Raw genomic sequence first — 8,595 nt, 5'->3', positions numbered from 1 at the left:
CATTATCTCACCCAAATAGGGCCCTTGAACACATCTTGAAGTAGAGGGTATGACAGAAGTTTTTCGAGAGCCACCACACCCTGTTGTGATTACTGAGTTTTTTGAGGAAGGATGTACGGTGGTCTTTTTCACCTCCCCCACTCCACTAGTGATCATTGTTGGAGAGAAAAAAATAAATGGCACCACTTTTATTGATTCACTTCTTTTAAAGAACACCACAACAAAATATCAACTTGAAATATTTATTGCTCCTCATAAAATAAAAAGGAAAATGCTTCAAAGTGTAAAACAAAAGGTAAAGCATTACAGAATTAAGTAGGTTTAGGCATAAGGAGGAAAATTAATCATAGCAATAACCCCCTCTTACTTACCATGTTACATTAAATGTTGTGAAAAGTTTTTTTGAGAATGGGTTTCACATTTCTGCTGTTCATCTTGGATTTGTCTAAGTTTCCATGATGCCCGATGGAGCTGTGGTCCCTTACAAATTTGCTTTGACTGCACAACCCTCAATTTACTTATGAAATATATATTGCTTGTTTAAGACAATCCGAAACAGAAGTGAGCAAGGTTATTAGGAGTACACAAATCACATGGGCTTGGACTGGTTACTCCTGGTCCAGGCAGGAGATGCTTTCGAAAGGTGGTCTTCTGCTCCATATGCTGAATCCCCGGTGATAATTGCTGACATCTATTACAATGATAAAAAGCACAATCAGAATGAAGAAAGCACATCACTTAATCCATAAATAAACATGGTAACCTATATCAATTCAAAAGAACTCAGAATTTCCCATCATTGGAAACACTTAACATGTTGTGAATTCAGCAAATTAAACCACTTATTTTGCTTTGTAATGAGAACATGCAAGCGTCCGTCTGCCCTTTGGATGCTGTAGTTAACAACTAGTTCTTCAAACAGCTTCCACATTGTTCTATTTTTTCACCCGAAAAGCCTTGTATGCACATTTGGGCTTGAATACTGACAGCAAGGCTGACCAAGCCTTGTTAATCTTACTGCAATGCAGGAACTTAGCATTACATCAAATGAATTGAAAATGTCACTTACCCAGTGTACATCTGTTCGTGGCATCAGTCGCAGTAGATTCGCATGTTCTGCAATAGCTCGCCATCTGGTGTTGGGCCGGAGTGTTACAAGTTGTTTTTGTTCGAAGAAGTCTTTCGAGTCACGGGACCGAGTGACTCCTCCTTTTGTCTCCATTGCGCATGGGCGTCGACTCCATCTTCGATTGTTTTTCCCCGCAGAGGGTGAGGTAGGAGTTGAATTGTAGTAATAGTGCCCATGCAATGGAGTGACTAAGTATGCACCTATTTAAGGTTGAGATGATACATATATAAATAATTGAAGGTAACTTCCAAACTGCTACAGGCTCCCGGGGAGGCGGGTGGGCACATGCGAATCTACTGCGACTGATGCCACGAACAGATGTACACTGGGTAAGTGACATTTTCAGTTCGATGGCATCTGTCGCTGTAGATACGCATGTTCTGCATAGACTAGTAAGCAGTTATTTCCCCAAAAGCGGTGGATCAGCCTGTAGGAGTGGAAGTAGTCTGAAATAATGTTCTTAATACGGCTTGACCTACTGTGGCTTGTTGTGCGGATAACACGTCTACACAGTAGTGCTTGGTGAATGTGTGAGGCGTAGACCATGTGGCTGCCTTACATATTTCTTGCATTGGGATGTTTCCTAGAAAGGCCATGGTAGCACCTTTCTTTCTGGTTGAGTGTGCCCTTGGTGTAATGGGCAGCTGTCGTTTAGCTTTAAGGTAGCAGATTTGGATGCATTTAACTATCCATCTGGCTATACCTTGTTTTGATATTGGGTTTCCTGCATGAGGTTTTTGAAATGCAATAAATAGTTGTTTAGTCTTTCTGATGTTTTTTGTTCTGTCAATGTAATACATCAATGCTCTTTTGACATCTAATGTATGTAGTGCCCTTTCAGCTACGGTATCTGGCTGTGGAAAAAACACTGGAAGTTCCACTGTTTGATTTAGATGGAACGGTGAAATAACTTTTGGCAAAAATTTAGGATTGGTCCTTAGGACGACTTTATTTTTGTGTAGTTGTATAAAAGGTTCCTGTATTGTAAACGCCTGAATCTCGCTTACTCTTCTTAGGGAAGTAATGGCGATGAGAAATGCCACCTTCCAGGTTAGGAACTGTATGTCGCAGGAGTGCATGGGTTCAAAAGGTGGACCCATAAGTCTAGTTAGGACAACATTTAGGTTCCATGAAGGAACAGGTGGTGTTCTTGGTGGTATAATTCTCCTAAGGCCCTCCATGAATGCTTTAATGACTGGTATATTATATAGGGAAGTTGAATAGGTAGTCTGCAGGTATGCAGATATTGCTGCAAGGTGTATTTTAATGGAAGAGAAAGCTAGGTTAGATTTTTGTAAGTGAAGCAAGTAACCCACTACATGTTCTGGAGTTGTGTGTAATGGTTGTATTTGATTAATATGGCAGTAGCAAACAAACCTCTTCCATTTACTTGCATAGCAGTGCCTGGTGGATGGCCTTCTGGCTTGTTTTATGACTTCCATACATTCTTGGGTAAGTTGTAAGTGCCCGAATTCTAGGATTTCAGGAGCCAGATTGCTAGATTCAGCGATGCTGGATCTGGGTGTCTGATCTTTTGGTTGTGCTGTGTCAACAGATCTGGCCTGTTGGGCAATTTGATGCAGGGTACCACTGATAGGTCTAGCAGCGTTGTGTACCAGGGTTGCCTTGCCCAAGTTGGTGCTATCAATATGAGTTTGAGTTTGCTTTGACTGAGTTTGTTTACCAGGTAAGGAAGGAGAGGGAGAGGAGGAAAAGCGTAAGCAAATATCCCTGACCAGTTCATCCATAGGGCATTGCCTTGGGATTGTTCGTGTGGGTATCTGGATGCGAAGTTTTGGCATTTTGCGTTCTCCCTTGTCGCAAACAAGTCTATCTGAGGTGTTCCCCAGAGTTTGAAATAAGTGTTCAGAATTTGGGGGTGAATTTCCCATTCGTGGACCTGTTGGTGATCTCGAGAGAGATTGTCTGCGAGTTGATTTTGGATCCCTGGTATAAATTGTGCTATTAGGCGAATTTGGTTGTGAATTGCCCAACGCCAAATCTTTTGTGCTAGCAGGCTTAACTGCGTGGAGTGCGTCCCCCCCTGCTTGTTTAGATAATACATTGTTGTCATGTTGTCTGTTTTGACGAGAATGTATTTGTGAACTATTATTGGTTGGAAAGCTTTTAGTGCTTGAAAAACTGCTAGAAGTTCTAGGTGATTGATATGCAGTTTTGTTTGATGTACGTTCCATTGTCCTTGTATGCTGTGTTGATCGAGGTGTGCTCCCCACCCTGTCATGGAAGCATCTGTTGTTATTACGTATTGTGGCACTGGGTCTTGGAAAGGCCGCCCCTTGTTTAAATTTATGTTGTTCCACCACAGAAGCGAGAGGTAAGTTTGGCGGTCTATTAACACCAGATCTAGAAGGTGACCCTGTGCTTGAGACCACTGTGATGCTAGGCATTGTTGTAAGGGCCTCATGTGCAGTCTTGCGTTTGGGACAATGGCTATGCATGAAGACATCATGCCTAGGAGTTGTAATACCATCTTTGCTTGTATCTTTTGTGTTGGATACATGCGTTGTATGATGGTGTTGAAATTTAGAATTCTTTGTGGACTTGGAGTGGCTACTCCCTTTGATGTGTCTATTATGGCTCCTAGGTATTGTTGTACCTTGCGCGGCAGAATGTTGGATTTTGTAAAGTTGACGGTGAACCCGAGTTTGAAGAGGGTTTGTATGATCTGATTTGTGTGATTTGAGCACTCTATGAACGAATGGGCCTTGATTAGCCAGTCGTCCAAATATGGGAACACATGTATTTGCTGCCTTCTTATGTGTGCAGCGACTACCGCTAGACATTTGGTAAAGACTCTTGGTGCGGTTGTTAATCCGAAAGGCAGTACCTTGAATTGGTAATGTATTCCTTTGAATACAAACCTTAGGTATTTCCTGTGCGATGGGTGTATTGGTATATGGAAATAAGCATCCTTGAGGTCTAAAGTTGCCATGTAGTCGTGTAGTTTTAGCAATGGCAATACTTCTCGTAGTGTGACCATGTGGAAGTGGTCTGATTTGATGAAAGTGTTCACTACTCTGAGGTCTAGGATTGGTCTCAGCGTTTTGTCCTTCTTTGGTATCAGAAAGTACAGTGAGTAAACTCCTGTGTTTATTTGTGTGTTTGGCACTAATTCGATTGCATTCTTTTGCAATAGTGCCTGCACTTCTATCTCCAGGAGATTGGAATGGTGTGTTGTTAAATTTTGTGCTTTTGGTGGTATGTTTGGAGGGAATTGTAGAAATTCTATGCAATAACCATGTTGGATAATTGCTAGAACCCAAGTGTCTGTAGTGATTTCCTCCCATGCTTTGTAATAATGACCTATTCTTCCCCCCACTGGTGTTGTGTGGAGGGGGTGAGTGACATGTGAGTCACTGTTTAGTAGTAGGGGTTTTGGGGCTCTGAAATCTTCCTCTATTTCTAGGGAATTGCCCTCCTCTATATTGTCCCCGAAAACCTCCTCTATACTGTCCCTGGTAACTGGACGGTGTTGCTTGTGAGGTGCTGGCTTGTGTGCTTTGACCCCGAAACCCCCCTCGAAAGGGCGTTTTACGGAATGTGCTGTAATTCCCTCTGCTCTGCGGGGAGTAGAGTGCGCCCATGGCTTTGGCAGTGTCCGTATCTTTTTTGAGTTTCTCAATCGCTGTGTCCACTTCTGGACCGAACAGTTCTTTTTCATTAAAAGGCATATTGAGAACTGCTTGTTGAATCTCTGGTTTAAATCCAGACGTTCGGAGCCATGCATGCCTTCTGATAGTTACAGATGTATTAATTGTCCGTGCAGCTGTATCTGCAGCGTCCATGGAGGAGCGGATCTGGTTGTTGGAAATGGTCTGTCCCTCCTCAACCACTTGTTTTGCCCTATTTTGTAAGTCCTTGGGCAGATGTTCAATGAGATGTTGCATCTCGTCCCAGTGGGCTCTGTCATAGCGCGCAAGTAGTGCCTCGGAGTTCGCGATGCGCCACTGGTTTGCAGCTTGTGCTGCGACTCTTTTACCAGCTGCATCGAACTTGCGGCTTTCTTTATCTGGGGGTGGTGCATCTCCAGATGTGTGAGAGTTGGCCCTTTTCCTAGCTGCTCCTACAACGACAGTCTGGTGGCAGCTGTGTAGTGATGAAAACCGGGTCTGTAGGAGGCGCCTTATACTTTTTTTCCACCCTTGGTGTGATTGCCCTACTTTTGACCGGCTCCTTAAAGATGTCTTTTGCGTGCCGGAGCATACCAGGGAGCATAGGCAGGCTTTGGTATGAGCTGTGGGTGGAGGAGAGTGTGTTGAATAAAAAATCATCCTCGACCTGTTCTGAGTGGAGGCTTACGTTGTGAAATTGTGCTGCTCTAGCCACCACTTGAGAATACGCGGTGCTGTCTTCTGGTGGAGATGGCTTCGTAGGGTATGCCTCCGGACTGTTATCTGACACTGGGGCGTCGTATAGGTCCCATGCGTCCTGATCTTGGTCACCCTGGCTCATGGTGGTGTGAGCTGGGGAGTGTGATGGAGTTTGTGCTGGTGAGACGTTAATCACGGGCGGAGGAGAGGGTGGTGGGGTAACTCTTTTCACCACTTTTGGTTGTGGTGTCTGTTCAGTCTGGAACTCCAACCTTCTCTTTCTCCTAATGGGGGGAAGGGTGCTTATTTTTCCTGTCCCCTGCTGTATGAAGATACGCTTTTGCGTATGGTCCACATCAGTTGCTTGTAGCTCTTCCTCAAACCTATGCTTTTGCATTTGGGAGGTTAGCGAGTGCTCTTCTGTATAAGAGCCTGAAGCTGGGTCGCTTGCAGTTTGTTTCGGCATCGAAACCCTGTCTGCGTGTTTTTTCGGCTCCGAGGTGACTTTTTTCTTTTTCGGGGCCGAAACCTCTCGGCGTCGATCTGCTTCGGTGCCGCTGTCTCGGCGTCGAGCCGTGTCCACACCGGCATCTCGGTGTCGAGGCTTGTCTCCAGCACTTTCTCGGTCCCGAGAAGGCTGCGTGCCGGTGTCTCGACCGGAGTCGGACGACCTCGGCACTGTTTGGGCCTTTTTCGGTGCCGACGGTCGGTCACCGAATTTATGGGTGGAGCCATGGCCGGATGGCAGTGGCGTCCCCTGGGCCTTGTAAATGTTTCTCTGTGTGGTTTTCGACTTCTTACTCACGGTTTGTGTATCGTCGAATCCTTCGGAGTCTGAGTCTTGGATCGAGAAGGTACCTTCCTCTTCCTGTTCCTCGAACTCCCGTTGGGCTGTCGGTGCGGACGCTATCTGAAGTCTTCTGGCTCGACGGTCTCGGAGTGTTTTTCGGGACCGGAACGCACGACAGGCCTCGCAGGTGTCTTCGCTGTGCTCAGGTGACAGGCACAGGTTGCAGACCAAGTGTTGGTCTGTGTAGGGGTATTTATTGTGGCATTTGGGGCAGAAACGGAACGGGGTCCGTTCCATCGGCGTTCTTCAGCACGCGGTCGGGCCGACCAGGCCCCGACGGGGGATCGAAAAACTACCCCGAAGGGCACCGGAGCTCTTCGATCTTCGATGCGGTGTGGAATCTAAGTACGCCGATCCCGAACGCAACAATACCGACGAAAATCTTCCGAAATTAGCTAATTTTCCGTTCCGAAACTCGGAGCGACAGGAACACGTCCGAACCCGATGGCGGAAAAAAAACAATCGAAGATGGAGTCGACGCCCATGCGCAATGGAGACAAAAGGAGGAGTCACTCGGTCCCGTGACTCGAAAGACTTCTTCGAACAAAAACAACTTGTAACACTCCGGCCCAACACCAGATGGCGAGCTATTGCAGAACATGCGTATCTACAGCGACAGATGCCATCGAACACATGATTTCTTAGAAGAATCTTTCCACTAGTACTGAATTTGTAAGACTTTCTGTAAATAATTTGCAGCGCTACTGAAACAGATGAATGTCCAGCTCTATGCAGGCCCTCAACATTGTTATTTGCGAATTTACCACAGAATCAGTAGTAGTGCATGATGCCCGCGATTTCTGTTACAGAAGCCGCAAAAAATAAAACTTCTGAACGTCTCTCTCTTTTTTACCATTGTGTTTTTTTTTTCAACAGGCTATTGGCATAAATAAATTCAATGACTGTTTGCAGTCTGCACAATGCACACAGTAACGTGTCTGTACATGCCTTTGTGAAGCTGCAAAAGAGCAGTTTCATTTTTGCTGCTTGCAGGAGCAGGGTGTCTCAAGCGATGGCTAAACTTTAGCAAAAACTTGCCTCTCCATATTTGTCTGCATGCCTGCCTTTGTAGTACGTGCGTAGTAGGATTGGGGTAAAATCTTTAGTTGTACCAGGCAAAATGTTGATTAAATGGCCACCTCCAATGGGGGTGGGCGCCACCAGTGCCTCTGCCATTCATCATCCTCCAAACTTCGAGATCTCCCTTCCATCTTTCACATAAGGGCACCCGTGTGGTGGGGGAGTTATTTATCAATTTGATAGGTAGAGGAGATTTCGTCAAAACAACCGATCTTCCAGTGGCAACAACTCAGGAAGGTCCTCCCCGTTTTGGCAGCGCTTTCTGTACAGCATGCCTTATTTGTAAGTAGTGATAGGTTTCAGTGTGTGCTGGGTGGTATTCACTTTGTAATGTGGTAAATGGGAGCACATCATCTCGAGTCCATAGGTCTCCCACCCTAGACAGGTCAATCGTGTCCCATTTATCAAAGCCAGGTTGTGTCCCCCAGAGTTCCTAGTGCTTCGGTGTCCCACAAGGGGGTGGCTTGCGTGATCTTGTCGTGCCAGCCAAGGGCACGTAGTGCCGTATGCCGGAGGGTGTGTGTGATGGCCGTTGGATGGAGGAAAGACTGAAGGTGCGATCTACCATAAAGGGCTCCGAGGTATCTTCCTGACTGCAGGACTCATGGTCCATATGATCTGCTGGTTCCCCGGAAGGTAGATGGACCCAGTGATTAATAGTGTGAACTGCACTGCCCAGTACTATTGTTGGATATCGGGTAGGGCTATTCCCCAGTCGTACCAGCTCATGAGCTTCTTAGTAACAATGTGGACAGGGCCGCCATCCCAGAGCAAGGTACAGGTTTCACTTTCTATTGCCTTAAAAATAGGAGTGTGGGATTGGGTACGGTGCATTTTGTAGTGCGTATAGGAAGTGGGGGCAGTGCCATCATTTTAAATAGCTCCACTCTTCCTGAGGAGCAACAGGGCCATAGTTCTCCAAGGTTCAACGCCATGTCATAGGTGCGCCAGTGGTGGTTCCAAGTTATAGGTGTAGAATTGAGTTGGGTCAGTGGTCACATAAATCCCCAGGTATCGAAACCTGTCCGGGACAATGCAAGCCAGAGTCCTGGGGGAGTCGTGGAACAGCTCCATGGAGGAGGTAAATGAGGGATTTATCCCACTGATAGTATGGCCTAATTGGTATAGTACTGATTATATATTGTGAATTTCTGCATGATCCTATTGAGGGTAAAGGCTGGGTCCGATAAGTAAAGTAAAAAGTC

The 8,595-nt window shown here is 45.9% G+C and overlaps 1 long non-coding RNA gene across 6 annotated transcripts in view; it reads right to left on the bottom strand.

Moving 5' to 3' along the window:
- Window positions 1-228: 228 nt before the first annotated feature.
- The window catches only part of LOC138284576 (uncharacterized), a 77,217-nt gene continuing 68,850 nt past the window's right edge, over window positions 229-8,595 (bottom strand). For all 6 annotated transcript variants that reach the window (XR_011201423.1, XR_011201418.1, XR_011201422.1 and 3 more), the window contains one exon: window positions 229-691. This is a non-coding gene — a long non-coding RNA (uncharacterized lncRNA). The remainder of the gene's footprint in view (window positions 692-8,595) is intronic.

Source organism: Pleurodeles waltl, chromosome 1_1, assembly GCF_031143425.1.
Source record: "Pleurodeles waltl isolate 20211129_DDA chromosome 1_1, aPleWal1.hap1.20221129, whole genome shotgun sequence".
Lineage (NCBI taxonomy): Eukaryota > Metazoa > Chordata > Amphibia > Caudata > Salamandridae > Pleurodeles > Pleurodeles waltl.
This window is presented reverse-complemented; position numbering and strand designations above follow the sequence as displayed.